At 43.5% G+C, this 16,818-nt stretch overlaps 1 non-coding gene across 1 annotated transcript; it reads right to left on the bottom strand.

Moving 5' to 3' along the window:
• Positions 1-760: 760 nt before the first annotated feature.
• TRNAY-AUA lies at positions 761-845 on the bottom strand. The gene has a single exon. It is a non-coding gene; the product is annotated as a tRNA-Tyr (tRNA).
• Between the last annotated feature and the right edge of the window lie 15,973 nt (positions 846-16,818).

Here is a 16,818-nt window from a genome sequence, read left to right as displayed (position 1 = left end):
GAGAAAAATTCATCTCTGGGAAGTTGAATCCTTCACCCAAGCTTGTCTAGCAATAAGTAGCAAAATAGGGCTTTAAATCCAGGTCTCTGAACACAGAGCCCATCGGTCTTCTTGAAGCAGGACGCTCCCAAAAGTTACGTTAAAAATCTAAAATGACCCTTGACTTTATGGTCAAATGATTTTTGATAAGAAGTCCAAGACCATTTGAGGGGGTGAAAGGGCAGTTTTTTTTCGACAAACGATGCTGGGAAAACTAAACATCCACATCCAAAAGAATGCAGTCGGAGCCTGACCTTACGTCACATACAAAAATGAACTCAAAATGGATGCAAGGCATAAATATAAGAGGTAAAGCTACAAACTCCCTGGAGAATCGAGAAAAAGCTTCATGACCCTGGATTTGGCAATGATTTCTCAGGTGTGACACTAAAAGCAGAGGTAGCAAAAGAACTGGACTTTATCAAAACTAGAAACTCTGTGCTTCAAAGGACACTCTTGACTATGAAAGGAAACCCCAGGCACAGGAAGAGAGATTTGCAAATCATCTACCTGATAAAGTATTCATATTCAGAAAATGTGAAGAACTTCCTTTTTTAAATAAAATTTTTAATGTTTTTATTTATTTCTGAGAGAGAGAGAGAGAAAGAGAGGGAGGGAGGGTGGGAGGGAGGGAGAGAAGACAGCGTGAGCAGGGGAGGGTCAGAGAGAGAGGGAGACACAGAATCTGAAACAGGCTCCAGGCTCTGAGCTGTCAGCACAGAGCCCGACGCGGGGCTCGAACCCACGAACCGCGAGATCATGACCTGAGCTATAGTCAGACGCTTAACCGACTGAGCCACCCAGGCGCCCCTGTAAAGAACTTCTTAAGCTAAAACCCAACAAGAACCCACTTAAAGAATTGGCCAAGGACTTGAATAATCATTTCTCCAAAAAGGTATACAACTGGCTGATAAACATGTGAATAGGTATTTAATATCGCCAATTATTTACATAAATGCAAACTGAAACCACAGTGAGATAATATTCCACACCCATTGGGATGGCTATTAAGAAATAAAACAGAAAAATTAAGTGTCGAGGATGTGGAGAAATGGCTGGTGTACTGTTGGTGGGGGGTGTAAAATTGTGCAGGCACTGTGCAGTAGTGTCTCAAAAAATTAACCATGAAGTGACCATACGATCCGTCGATTCCACTTGTAGGCATATACACAGAAGAACTGAAAGCCAGGACCTGAAGAGACATCTGTACACTGAATCCATAGCAGCCTTATTTACAATCACCAGAAAGGTGGGAATTACCCAAACATGCATTGGTAGAAGATGGATAAGCAAATTGCATTACACGCACAGACGCGGACACACACAATAGAAATGGAGTAAAACTGGGACACCTGGGTGGCTTAGTCTGTTAAGCGTCCGACTTTCGCTTAGGTCATGATCTCGCGGTTCTGGGTTCCAGCCCCGCGTCGGGCTCTGTGCTGACTGCCAGCTCAGGGCCTGGAACCTGTTTCAGTCTGTGACTCCCTCTCTCTCTGACCCTCCCCTGCTCACGCTGTCTCTCTCTCTCTCCTAGAAATAAAATAAAACATAAAAAAAAAAAAAAAAAAGGAAATGGAGTAAAACTGACTCATCCTACAACATGGATAGACCTTGAAGACATCATGTTGTGTGAGATAAACCAGCCGTAAAAGGGTAAATATTAAATGATTCTACTTTTATGAGATACCTATACTCCTGAAATTCAGAGATAGAAAGTAGAATGGTGGTTACCAGCGGCAAAGGCAAATAGGAACAGGGAGCTATTGTTAACAGATACAGCTGCAGTTTGGGAAGATGAAAACATTCTGGAGGGAGATGGTGGTGATAGTCACACAACAATATGAATGGTCCTGATGTCGCTGAAATGTACACTTATAAATGGCTAACAAGACAAATTTTGTTACATATATTTTACTACAAATTAGAAAATCCTTTAAAATGAGAAAAGATTACCATATAAGGTTCAAAAGTGATGCACACAGGGTCCCATGTAAAAGAAACAAAGATACAGAGCCCGAGGATGCTGGTTAAAATGTCTCTAAGAAGCCAGTGATCAGAGAAGCAGAGTATATATATAGGCCAAAGGTATCCCATGGGACTCTGAGCACCTACAAACAACTTTTTGCATCCTTAAGATTTTTTAAGAGAAAAAAATTCCCACCCTGAAAAACGCCAAGAGTTAATATTTTCCTTCTATTATTCCGACCACCAGCCACTCCTTGGGTTCGATATTCACCAGCTCTTATAATTAAATGGGGACAGGTTGAAACGATGGCACATTAATTAAGGATGAATTACCCTGGACCACTGCAGAGTTCCTCATGTAAGAGTCACATTAATAGTAAAAATCAGCTCCTCATCATTAGAGAGGAAAAGAAGTAGGAATGAGGTCCTCATTTTCTGCTAGATATTACTGCCAAGCCGATTTAGCATCTCGGATCTTCAGCTTTTCTGGAGTTCAGTGAAGCTTCACAACTATTAAAATACTCAGGATTCAACGGATACACCAAAAATAAAATGGAAACTCATCTACATAACAAAGGCTGGGAGAGAGTAGGCATCGCATCAGCCATTGCCAGATCTTGGCTTTTCAACAGGCACAGAGTTGTACAGAATGGATGCATTACAATTCGCTGCATCATTTGAAGGTAAGTCCTTGCTTTGGGCATCCAGGATAAAGGGATGTGCAGGTGTACACATTCTAGTTGGGAGTATACCTATGTGTGTCTGAGTGGGTCAGCACAGGGTAACAGTGGATTAGATGGCTTTTTAAGGTCTTAGCACCTCCATTTACAAGAGTGTAGGATTCTGTCCCACTCATGCCCCTTTAAACCTAAAAAGATTATTTCATGCAATCAAGTCTCAAATGTTACCTGACATCTAGACCTGTTGCTTGAAAACCCCAGGACCTTCAGGAGTCAGGTAAGTCCCATAAACTGGAGAAGTGGATCAGGTATGATGAACAGAGAGGGATGGTAAGTCTGATACGTATTGTGAATTCTGTAAATTTTTAAGTTTTTTTTTTTTTTTTTAGGATTATGTGTTGGACATCACAGTTTGGTCTAAGGAAATTTCTCTTTGTGTTTCATCTAAATTTATCTCATTAATATTCATGCTTACTTTTTAAAAATGTTTTTTATTTATTTCTAGGAGAGAGAGAGACAGCGTGAGCAGGGGAGGGTCAGAGATAGAGGGAGTCACAGACTCTGAAACAGGCTCCAGGCTCTGAGCTGGCAGTCACCACAGAGCCCGATGCGGGGCTCGAACCCACGAACCGCGAGATCATGACCTAAGCAAAAGTCGGATGCTTAACCGACCAAGCCACCCAGGCACCCCCATGCCTACTTTTTAAAAAGAGATGAGTTTATAAGGAAAGCACATGGGCACATAGAATAAAAGACAAATGAATGGCAGGGGTGAGCTGGGGACTGGACTGAGTAATACATCCAGCTCTGAGCTTCCTTAGAGCCAAAAGAAAATAGAGAAACGATGCATTAAAAACCTTCATTCTCTGGGGGCGCCTGGGTGGCTCAGTTGGTTAAGCATCTGACTTCAGCTCAGGTCATGATCTCACGGTTCATGAGTTCGGGCCCTACATCAGGCTCTATGCTGACAGTTAGCTGAGAGCCTGGAGCCTGCTTCAGATTCTGTGTCTCCCTCTCTCTCTGACCCTCCCCTGCTCATGCTGTCTCTCTCTCTCTCTTAGAAATAAGTTATAAAAGGGGCGCCTGGGTGGCTTAGTCGGTTGAGCGTCCGACTTTCGCTTAGGTCATGATCTCGCGGTTCGTGGGTTCGAGCCCCGCGTCGGGCTCTGTGCTGACTGCCAGCTCAGAGCCTGGAGCCTGTTTCAGTCTGTGACTCCCTCTCTCTCTGACCCTCCCCTGCTCACGCTGTCTCTCTCTCGCGCTCTCTCTCTCTCTCCTAGAAATAAAACTTAAAAAAAAAAAAAACATTAAAAAAAAAAAAAAGAAATAAGTTATAAAAACAATTTTAAAAAACCCCTTCATTGTCTGAATAATAACTGATTTATCATGTCTTCAGGAACACTAAGCCTTTTAACTGAAGTCTGGATATTAAAATGGTATCTGGGTGGCTCAGTTGGTTAAGCAACCGACTCTAGATTTCAGTTCAGGCCACTGTCTCATGGTTCGTGGGATTGAGCCCCATGTCGGGCTCTGCACTAACAGCACAGGGCCTGCTTGGGGTTCTCTCCCTCCCCCCACTCTCAAAATAAATAAATACACATTAAAAAAAAAAAAAAAAAGAGGGCAGCAAGCTTGTCCTGGAAAAGAATGCCATGCAGAGGGAAGAGAGGACAGTGATTCAGGGGAAGTTACAGTCTTGGGCTGGTGATGAGGACATAGACGTTGATGTGTGCTGGACAGACATATTCCCGTTCATTCAGCAAATATTTGTTGAGTACCTACTATGTCTGGGGACCGTTGCAGATATTTGATATTACCACGTGAAGTAAATAAAGACTTGTACTCCTATTCTAGCGGAAGAAAGAAAAATGCAAAGCATGTGAAAAACAAGCACATTATGTGTTATGTTAGAAGTGATATATGCTGTAGAAAAGAAAATGCAAAGCAGAGTAAAGGGAATCAGACATGAGATGGAGATAGTTATAACTGTTCTGCCTTTATCTCCAGATAGCTCTGAGAATCAAATGAAATCACGTAGGTGAAAGAGTTTCATAAATTATTTTGTGTAAGTCAGTAGATACAATAATTGGAAGGTTGTTTTCAAAAGCTTCACACATAGACTCACACACACATACATGCAAATATCTAGTTCTTGGAATAAAAGGATATATCTCTTCTGCTCTTTCTCATAGTAAGTGATCATCTGTTACCAGGAGAGTATCCTTGGGGCTTAGCCAATAGCAATTAGAAGATGACATTTCAGAAGATGAAAAGGAATAGAGTTATGGGTCCTGTGCACTGGCTGGTACCTCTCTAGTTCACCATTTGTGACACCACTAAGGCCATAATGGCCAGTAAGCCGGTTACAACATCTGTGCAATCCACCAGGAGCTAACTTCTTTGTCACTTGCTGATGACTAGGAGGAAACAGATGCACGATTCCTGTCCTTTATCAAAACAGGCACATGACAGTTAAACACTCCAGCTGGGTAATGCAGTGTTCATCACAATCAAAACCAGTGAGCAAGAGACAAGTTATATGATTATCTAGAGTTAACCAAGCAAATATGCTGTGTAAAGTTTCTTTTGAATTCCTGGCTTCTTTATATAGCTACCTGACCCTTATTCCATCAAGTTCTCAGTAGGCAAGATGGCAGAGCTCATGGGATTTCCTGTTAGACAGGATATGGGGTACTTGAATAAGAGAGCAAGTAAGGGTGCCTTTAAGATTTTTGTTCTGAGCAGTTAAAAGGACCAGGCTAGAGTTACCTGGGTGGCTCAGTCAGGTAAGCATCGGACTTTGGTTCAGGTCATGATCTCATAGTTCATGGGTTTGAGCCCCACGTCGGGCTCTGTGCTGACAGCTCAGAGCCTGGAGCCTGCTTCGGTTTCTGTGTCTCCCTCTCTCTCTGCCCCTCCTTGACTCATGCTCTGTCTCTCTCTCTAAAAAATAAACAAACATTAAAAATAATGATAATAAAAAAGGACCAGGAGGTCCTTAGTGGAGATGTGGAAGGCCATGGATGGAGAAGGATTTGTAGGAAAGCTCCAGAGTTTAGTGTTGGATATGTTGAGTCTGAGCTATCAATTAGACTTTCAGGGAAATATATATTGAAAGGGAGGTATATCTGTGAGTCTGGCATTTGAAAGGGAGGTCTAGGCTGGACATCTAAATTTGCATTATTGGCATATGCATGCTGTTACATGAGACCAGATGAGATCTTTAAGAGAGTGAGTATGGATGGAGAAGAGAGGAGGACCAGGGGCTGAGTGCTAAGTCATTCAAACACTAAGAGGGAAGGGAGGGAGGAAGGATGGGGAGGTAGAGGACACTGAAGAGGGTCAAGGAGAAGGGAGTGAACTATGCCAACATCGTGATGCTCAAGTCTACAATTGAGTGGGGGCCTCTAATGTTTCTCATTCTGCAGGAGACTCCACCACTTACCCCCAATTACCCCCAAGAACCTTGGGAATAGGAAGTGTGGCCTTGATTTTACTGATGGAAGAAGCTCATTTAGATTGGGTAGCTGTCCAAAGTCACATTGGTTCAAGTGCCTGTGCTTGGATTCAAATCCAAGACCTCTAACTTTGATGCCTTTTGTACTATACATCCATTTATGTATCCCTTTCCCCAACTTTAGGGTAGGGAGGGAGGCGAGGGAAGGAGAGCTTTAGGGATTTTCTTATTCATTTTATGTTATCTTCCACAAATTAATTCAGAGGAAACAAGTGAAATGAGCTCAATACCATATTGTGTTTGAATTATTGACAACCATTCTTATTCTAACAAGGAAAAAACATCATTTGGTAGAAATAAAGCCCCTCACTCTCACTCTGCCTTTCTATTATTAAAAAAAAAGCCTTGCAATTCTGTGCCTATTATTTTATACTGTAAAATGATGAGGAATTAGAAAATTGTTAGCAGGTGACAAATTGCAATCTGATGGGCCAACATGAACCTATAAAAATGTTATCAAGATGATATTAAACAGTCTATTCCTTACTTAGCATCTAGGCAGGAAATTGGAGCTATTCTTGCTGGGGTAGCTCACACTTTGATATTTTTCATTTAGATAATGCTGTTTAAAATTTAACTGGATTACTGGTAATTTGTCTTTCAAGATGAGGTACCCGAGGACATGGTTCACAATATCCTTTTCCCAGTTTTTAGTGAAAGGCATTTGGTAGTTTGTGGAATTTCTGGGTCTTATTTCTGACCATGATTTTGTTTCACTGACTGCAAACCTGCTTTAAAAAAAAAAGAAAAGAGGAAAGGAAGCCACGATGTCAGTTGCATGTGGCAGTTGAATGGGAGGAGCCATTGGGTTCTTTGAGTGTCTTATGTCATGAAGTGTATCTATGTACTTGGACATGTCCCCAGTGCTTATCACAGTGCCTGTCATATAGTCAGGACCCTAGTCACATTTGTTGAGCGCATGCTTTATTCATCTACATTAAACCTGCTCTTGGTATCAAATCCAGCACAGAGTGGGCACAAAATTCATACCTGTTGCATTGAACTACTCGGGGTCTGGGTGGATATCACCCCCTTCAGCACAGAATCATCTCAGTAAAATTTCACCTCACACCTCTCTTCTCATAGATATTTTGGAGGCTGCGATGGCTCTGCTTTCTAAGACTAAGCTTTTTTTCCTCCAAAGAGGGAACACCTGTCCATGTTTAAAAGTAGAATTAGAGGTAGTCAAATTTTGGGTGGCGTGTGGTAAGTTGGAGGAAGGCAATTGTACGTATGGTCACAAAATTATACATAAAGGCCAAAAAATACCTCTTAAAAGATATGGTATACCATATGCAAATAATAACATAAAAGCCATCTGGGTTCGACTCTCAGATCATGTTTACAAAGCCTGAGAAGAAAGGAAGAATTGATGAAGAAATCTTTGCTTTTACTTACAAATGGTATTGAGAGTGTGTTGTGTGCTATGCTCTCTGCTTGGTACTGGAGCTACACTGGGGACAGGTTACAGTACCTGACCTCCTGAGATGGATCCCCTATTTCACCCAACCTTCTTTTCCTCACACCAAGCAATTCTCAGATGCCAGCTGGTGTCCTACAATTCAACTCAATTCTGACACTGTCTAGCCACAGATGACATCAGAACCCACAGGCTAAGGGCTCCATCGTACAACACCACCCTCCCTCATTCAGATGCTAATTGAAAGTCAGGTTGTCGCCTGTGGTTTGAACAAGGGGCTACAGATTAGAGATTCCTGTGACCCCTTTCTTGGGTTTGATTAATTTGCTGGAGTGGCTCACAGATCGAAGGGACACTTTTTACTTACTAGATCACTGGCTTATTGTAAAAGGATATAATTCAGAAACAGCCACACAGAAGAGACACACAGGTTAAGCCATGGGGAAGAGGGAAGGGTCTTCCGTGCCCTCTCAAATGAGACTGTTCCCCCAGATTTCCACGAGTCTGAGTTCACCAACCCAGAAGCTCTCTGAACCCCATGCCATCATTCAGGGTTTTTCGGAGGTTTCATGACATAGGCATGATTGACCAAATCCTTGGCCATTGGTGACTGGGTCATCCCCACCTCCTCTTCTTACTCTTGGAGGTCGTGGGGTGTGGGGCTGAAAGTTCCTAACTTCTAAACACTGGTTTGGTTCCCTGGCAGCCACCCCACCTCTTTCTGGGACCTAAAAGTCACTTCATTAACATGACTAAAGAAACCTTGCTCACGCTCCACCAGTAGGCATTTCCAAGGGTTTAAGGAATACAGTGTCAGAAACAGGACAAAGACCAAATATGTATTTGAACCAAACCTAATCCATATGAGAAAGACTGGATAAACGAAAGAGATTCTAAGGAAGCGCTAAACACAAAACTACAGCAAAAAGCAGACGGAAAACAAAAGATTAAATGGCACAGGTAAGATAAGTGTCCACAGTTTAAACTGTTCTATTTAAAGAACAAAAAGATGCTCCTACCAAGAAAAAAAAAGAAAAAGGAATTTAAAGAAATCAAAGCAAAGCAAAGCTTTATCCAAAAAGAACAAGCAAACCAGCAAAAAGAATTGGAAATTCTGTTTTTACATAAGTTAAGATACAAAACAAAATTCATGAAGCTGAACAAGGATCATTGTACGGGGCGCCTGGGTGGCTCAGTCAGTTAAATGTCTTACATTTGATCTCAGCTCAGGTCTTGATCTAAGGGTCGTGAGTTCAAGCCCCATGTTGGGCTTCGCGCTGGGCGTGAAGCCTACTTAAAAAAAAAGGATCATTTTATATTGATAAAACATGCAATCGGTCGTGATTATTGATCTAGAAAATAACATAGTTCAACATATAAAATAATCAAAGGATTTTAAAATGTGCTTGCTTTGTGTTTTGTGTTTTACTTTCTGTTCTTAGCAAATGGAAGGATGGCACCATCACTTGAGATGGGGGAAGCTGTGGGAAGAGACAGTTTTGGGAGGTGGACCAAATTGCCAAAACTGCCAAAACTGTGTCCAACAAATTGGACATAAAAAGCAAAGTTGAGGGGCGCCTTGGTGGCTTAGTCAGTTAAGCGTCCAACTTTCACTTAGGTCATGATCTCACGGTTCGTGAGTTCGAGACCCACATCAGGCTCTGTGCTGACTGCCAGCTCAGAGCCTGGAGCCTATTTCAGAGTCTGTGTCTCCCTCTCTCTCTGATCCTCCCCTGCTCACGCTGTCTCTCTCTCTCTTTCTCTCCTATAAATAAATTTAAAAATACAAAAAAAAAAAAAAAAAAAAAAAGCAAAGTTGAGGGGTGACTTTTTAATGTTTATTTATTTTTGAGAGGTAAAGAGAGACAAAGTGTGGGAGCAGGGGAAGAGGCAGAGAGAGAGGGAGCCACAGAATCTGAAGCAGGCTCCAGGCTCCAAGCTGTCAGCACAGAGCCCAATGTGGGGCTTGAACCCTTGAACCACGAGATCATGACCTGAGCTGAAGTCAGACACTTAACCGACTGAGCCACCCAGGCATCCCAAGGGGCAATGTTTTTAAAGAAACACATGAGATGCTAAAGATGGGGCAAAGACAAAACAGTTATTTATTTTTTAAATATTTTTTCATTATTTATTTTTGAGAGAGAGAGAGAGAGACAGAGACAGAGACAGAGAGAGAGCGAGCATGTGAGCAGGAAGGGGCAGAGAGAGAAGGAGAGAGAGAGAATCCCAAGCAGGCTCCATGCTGTCATCGCAGACCCCAATGCAGGGGTAGAACTCACAAGTCATGAGATCATGACCTGAGCTGAAATAGACTCAGATGCTTAACCAACTGAGCCACCAAGGCCCTAGAACAGTTATTTATTAAGCACCTAGTGTGTGCCAGGAATTCAGAGAAAGCTTTTGCAAAGTAAGCTATTTCATGTACTGTTTACCACTAGTTAATTGAGCACCTGCTATGTTGAGTCATTGTATTTAGAGATGTAAGGAAGACACAGTTGATTCACTGTAGTAATTACTACTGCCACATAACAGGAGAGGTATTGAGTCTAGAAGTGAAGTCACTTGTCCAATTGTCATATAACTGGCAAATAAATGCTATAATTGGGGACCACAGTCCTAGACATGTGTCTGGAGAGCTACTATGCTTCTGTTTTCCATCTCATCTCTATCAACCTTTCACTCTGCCTTTGAGAGGAGAGGGCTCCACGGTCATGGGAAAATACTGAAGACAGCCAACCCACGTGCTCTTGGGTGCACTTGCCGTTTCTAATGTTTCTGGGCAAGTGCTGATCACTTTATTACAGATGGGACTTGGCAACTATTACATTGGGGCTTCTAGAGGACTCAGATTCAGTCACCCATTGTGTTACTTTCTTAATAAACCTGCGTTTTCACTGAAGGGTTGGAATTCTAAACCCTCACCCTTTTAAAAACACCCCTGTTCCAGGCGAGTGGATTTGCTACGGGATGCAGAACATCCGGGCCACAAGCATCCTAGGGACAGCCCCAAAAGAGCCGGATGTCCCTGGGCAGGTGATGAACAGCCACTTTTCTCCTTTGTCCTCATTTCCCAGATGACAGCCCAGAAACTCTGAGGTCCCTACAAAGCAAGGATCAGTTGCATAATTTCTCTAGGGAAAAGGTTACAGCACTTTTGGAGAATGCAGACCACGAAAGGTGGCCTTTAGAAATGAGGGCTTCTACGTAATTTAACCTCTTAAAGTGAATGTTAATATTTACATTATCTTGTTAACATCTTTGTGCTTTTTTCTCTGAGAAAGGAGCCTGAAGGTTCAAATATTTTAAACAGATGTTCCCTCAAGGGGAACTGGTCTATTATGGTGTTTTATTAGAGAGGAAAGAGTACATTCTTTGGAATCTGTCCCTTTGAATTTCCTACAATAGCCATTGGTTTCCCTGGATAATCATGGGGAGGTTAGGTAGCCTGGATCTTAAGTGTCTCATCTGTAAAATGGGAAACATGTGCCTTTACTCCTTCAGTTCCTGGGAAGATAAACTGGGTCCATTTACTGAGTATCCCCTGATACTCAAGAGTGTGGAACTACTACAGTGATTTCTGGTTTTATTACAGCTGATTCTAAACTGTCATGAGAAGCAAATTTGCTCTGGTTTTGTTCACTTTTTTCTTTGAAAGAGGCCCCAACATGGGGCACCTGAGTGGTTCAGTCAGTTAAGCATCCGGCCCTTGATGTCGGCTCAGATCATGATCTCATGGTTCATGAGATTGAGCTCCGAGTAGGGCTCTGTGCTGCCAGTGCTGAGCCTGCTTGGGATTCTCTCTCTTTCCCTCACTTTCTGCCCCCTCCCCACTTGCACTCTCTCTCTCTCTTTAAAAATAAATAAATAAACATAAAAAAATAAAGAGGTCCCAACATGGTTGATATTGACACCCAATAGATTCTCTGGCATTGTATACATTTCACATCTGGTGTCCACGCTGGGAAGTGAATCGCGTTGGTGACAAATCAGACGTCAGATCTGGGCTGTTTGAGTCCAAATCCTGGCATTCTCCCATTCTAGCTTTATGACCTCGGGAAAAATATTTATCTTCTCCGTGCCTCAATTCTTCCTCCTCCACACAGGGATAATTATGGCGCCCATCTCGTGGGGGGCGGGGGGGAGAGGGCTGTGTGTTTTAAGTCTGTTAACACACGAACAGCGTTTGGTATGTGCCTGGCAGGCGGCACACGCTGGCTCAGTGAGTCGTAGTAATTTTTAGTTCATTGGAATTTGGTTGCATAGGATGCAATACCATGAGCCACCAAATACATGTGATGCTATTCTCATTTGAAAGGTGGAGAAACTGAGTCACACAGCACTCTACAGGCATGGCCCAAGTCACACAACGGATTTGCAGCCATTCAGTCCCTGCACCGCATCTATCTGACTCCTAAAGCAGTTCCACCACCCAGAAAAAGTCCCAGCCACTGGAGCCTCTGCCAGGATTTATTTCAAAGGCAGCTTTCCTGCACACCCACTCCCTGCACCCCACCATTGTTGCGGGAAATTATGCTGTGAGCCATGTATCTTCTTCGACATGCTCTGCTCTTGAAGAAACACTCCCAATTACTGTGGCTGTGTTCTCCGTGATTGCAATGTGTCATGACATTTCCAAGATGTAAGTTTCTTCGAAAAAGGCATTAGCACCAGGCGAGTGAAGCAGCTCATTTTTCAAACTCGGAAACTGTCGTTTGCCCTGCTCGGCGCCGGTGAAGCCTGAACGCACTGTTTAGTGAGTGCCGTCAGGCGACCGAAGTTCACTGCCTTGGGCACGTGTGGCTGCTCTCCTTCTGGAAGAGAACGTGCAAATCACGCACCTCCACCACCCTCACACACATAGGCGTACACGCACGTGCACACACACATGCATATTTTGTGCTGTGCACCCCCATGCACCACTATGCTCACCATATTCCCCGTTCCCATCCGGAGCCTGATACTTTCTTCTTTTCCCTGGAGACACTTGGTACCCCCCCCCCCCCCCCCCCCCCCCCCCCCCACTTACAGACTATTCATTGCCCTTGTCCACCACTTACCACTTTAGAGATGGATTACATCCTTCATGGTTCCTCATCTGTATCGGCCAGGTTATCAGTTGTGAGTAAAAGGAAGTATCCTTGGCTGTTTTAAGCAGCAGTGGAATTTTCTGGGAAAGTCTTAGCACACAGAATTGCCAGCCTCAAGAAACAGGCAGGAGCAAAGGAAGGCAATCCATTTGGACCACAGGTAAATTTGTGCCACAGCAGCAGTCCAGTGAGGGCACCTGGTGCTCAGGCAGGCACAGTGATCACACTGAAGATGGCTGTTACTGTGTGCCCCTTTGCCCAGGTATACCTGAGGAGCATGCATCCGATCAGCTAAATTTCCATCATGTGCTCCTAATGTAGCTGCAAGGGAGGCTGGGGAAAGGGCGTAATGGCTGTACTCGTTTCCTGCAGTGGCCAGAACAGAGAACCACAAACTGGGGGCTTAGGACAACAGAAATGTATCATCTCAGAGTTCTGGAGGCTACAAGTCCAAAGTCAAGGTGTCCATGTGACCTTGCTCTCTGAAGGCACCAAAGAAGGATGTGTTTCAGGTCATTCTCCCACCCTCCTGTAGCCTCAGTGTTCCGAGTAGATGGCTGTCTTCCCCGTGTCTGTCCCTATGCTCTTTCCTTTTTTCATGTCTGTCACTGTCCACGTTTCCCTCTTACAAGTTCACCCATTATATTGGGTTAGGGATCACCCTAATGACCTCACCTGTGTTACATCTGCAAAGACCCAATTTCCAAGTAAAGCCACATTTCGAAGTACTGGGTAATAGGAATTCAACATGTCTTTTGTGGGGTAGGACCATCATTCAATCTGTAACAGTTTCCTTTCAGTGTATTTGGTAGGAGGCAGACTATGGTGGCCACAAATACGTTGTGCACAGTGGTGAATCTTGTACAGATATAAGGGAGTTCAGGTGCAGGTTAGCAAAACATACTAACAGGAAGCTTGGAAATGTCCATTACGGCATCATCCTATGGATTCAGTACCGTAAGCTTCTTAACATATCATTTAGGGGCACCTGGGTTGCCCAGTTAGTTGAACACCTGACTCTGAGATCATAATCTCACATTTCATGAAATCAAGCCCTGCATTGGCTCTGTGCTGACAGCATGGAGCCTGCTTGGGATTCTCTCTTTCCCTCTCTCTCTGCCCACCCGCCCCCCCCCCCCCACTTGCTATCTTTCTCTCAAAAATAAATAAATGTTAAAAAAACATAGCATTTAAAGTCCTACACCTTTGGTCTGGCTCACATTTTCCTCCCCTTACCTTCTGTCTCTTCCTAAGATATTCTCTGGCCTGTTATACTGAACTACCTAGCATTTCCTGAATATTAAAAAATTTTTTTGACATATAAAAAGCTGCACATAATATATATAAGTAGGCAAGTTTAGAGATAAGTATACAACAACAAAATCATCACCACAGTCTATGTCATTAACCTGCTCATCACCTCCAGAAGTTTCCTCCTGCTCTTCCATTAGTATTGTTTTTGTTATTACTCTGTGATAAAGGTACATATCATAAGATCTGCCCTTTTAGCAAATACTTGTGTACACAACGCAGTGTTAACTGGAGGCACTATGTTGTACGGCGGATCTGCATGATTTACTTATCTCCCGAATATGTTGTAACAGAATTGATGAATTGCTAAGAAAACAAATCCAATGGTTTGGGCATTTCATCCTCCGTCATTGCTAGGACCCACACAGGCTATTTAAGTATAGGCGAGAATGTACAGTATCATCCCGTATCAAAAACCTATGGGGAAAAGCATTGACATCTGAGGAAGATGAGAAAGCTTCCCAAAGAGTAGTCAGTGATGGGGACAGAGGCAGGTACACAAAGTCCAGGGAAATAAAGCATTTTTTCTCTGGCAGCAGTAGGGGTGGGTGGTTTCCAGAGGGAATTGTCTGCAAAGGACAATGGGGAATGGGGGACACTGCAGGGTAAATAAACATATTGACGATAAACAGTAAGGCACGTGGACTGGAGAGAATTTGCCAAGTCTCTAGAATAGACCTCATAAGAACCCAAGAGCTTTGCTTGACCTTGGTGACCTTGGAAGAACGGGCATGGTAATAGCAGAGACTAAATTACCTTCTGTAGTGGTAGGGTGGCAAATTAGATTCAGATACCTCTAAATATAACTGGAAGAAATTTCTTCTTTTCAAGTAATGTTTATTTTCTCCTTGTACCACATGTTGTTGAAAATATAAACTCAGTACAACTGCACATTTTCGTGTGATGCCACTTCTTTGCACAGATCCACGCTGCTTCCTAGAATCACCTCCTCCCACCCTGGTGAATTCATTCCCAGCCCCCTTGTACAGTAACCTCCTTTTGCTTCCCCTTCCTAGACTGAATTAGGAAGAGCTCATCACTTCTCTCTCTGCACCTGGTTTTCCATACTGATCACTGAACTCTTGGGTTATGAGTGATCTTTTCTGAGGAGAGGAGAGGAGAGAAGAAAAGAAAAGAAGAAGAGAAATAGAGAAGAAGAGAAGAAAAAGGAGAAGAAAGAGAAGGAGAAGGAGGAGGAAGAGGGAAGAGAACTCAGTGAACTGGCATCTGTTACCCCTGGAAGCTCTCTGAACCTCATCATTTGGGTGAGGCTTCATTACACAGGCAGGATTGATTGTATCATTGGCCACTGGAAGTTGATTCAACAACCCCCAGCCCCTCTCCCCTCCCTGAGGTCAATGGGGTTGAAAGTTCTGAAAAGTTCTACTGCCCTAATCACAAGGTTCGATCCCCTGGCAATCAGCCCAGCCCCTCCTTAGGTGGGTCCAAAAGTGATCTCATTAACACAGCAAGAGACACTTTCATCTCTCTTGTCACTGGAAATTCTAAGGGTTTTAGGAGCTCTGTGCCCAAAATGGGGACTGGGATGAAACGTATATTTCTTACTATAAATCATACTATCACTCCACCATCACTGAGTATCTACTCTATACTAGGACTCATGCCTGATGTCATTTAAAACTCAGGATGGATTCCACGATCCATCTCACTTTTACATTTGAGAAAACTGAGGCTCAGGGAGGCTAAGTGACCTGTATGGCACAATTAGTGGGATATCAAAGCTGGGATTCTATGGCTCTGATATAAATCCCATGATTAATTTATAGCACACCATCTGGCTGCTATAACAAAAATGTCTTAGACTGAGTGGCTTATAGACAACAGAAATTTATTTCCTGTAGTTCCGGAGGCTGCCACAGGATTGGGCTCTGAGCTGCAGAGGGGCGACTTCTTGCCATATCTTCACATGGTGGAGAGCAGAGAGAGGAAGCACACTCTCTCTGACTCTTAAACTGGCACTAATCCCATTCCTGGGGGTCCACCCTCATGACCCCAGCCAATCCTAATTACCTGCCAAGCACCCTAATACTGTCACATTGGGGGCAGTAGGGTTTCAAGTTGAATTTGGGGAGCACACATTCATTCAGTGCATAACACCACCTTTCACACCTTCCATAAGACTCCATCTGGAGCCAGAAGGGACATCGCTTAGCTTCTGATTCTGGCTTCATGTCCCACCTGCCACCAGCCTAGTGCTCAGAAGCAGCAGACAAGGGTAGCCATGTCTTTGTGCATTCCTGCTTAACTCCCAGAGCTCAGAGCAAGCCACCTCTGATGGACATACCTCAGCAGTGTACCTATTTAAATATGATCACAGACTTTCCCTTCCATCCCTCAAGTGGGATGAAGCTTCCTTAGGCTTCTCTATGATGAGTTCAGCAGAGGTAACCAACGTCCACATAGACATCTCCCTACTGCCAACTCCTTAAAAATCTTTCTCATGTCTGTGGTCTAAGAACACATTAGTGCATCCTTTATAAAACCTAGACACTGTGTGGGCTGCTGAAAAACAACTACACATGAATTACAAGCTCTGGCCACAGAATGATGAAGGAGAAGAAAAAAAGTGTTGTGTTTGGATGCCTGGGTGGCTCAGTTGGCATAGCGTTGTGAGTTCAAGCCCCACAATGGGCATGGAGCCTACTTAAAATTAATTTTTTAAAATGTTTGTGAACAGGGAACACCTCTAAGTGTACGTTGATGAAGAAAAGGATGGGAAGGAAAAACAAGGGGACACACTTGAGTGAGGTTCACAAGGGCCTCCATCTGGGGTGT

Source organism: Hyaena hyaena, unplaced genomic scaffold (assembly GCF_003009895.1).
Source record: "Hyaena hyaena isolate Hyena2069 unplaced genomic scaffold, ASM300989v1 scaffold_238, whole genome shotgun sequence".
In the NCBI taxonomy this organism is placed as follows: Eukaryota; Metazoa; Chordata; class Mammalia; order Carnivora; family Hyaenidae; genus Hyaena; species Hyaena hyaena.
Note: the sequence above shows the minus strand (reverse complement) of the source record. Positions and strands in the feature narration are given on the sequence as shown.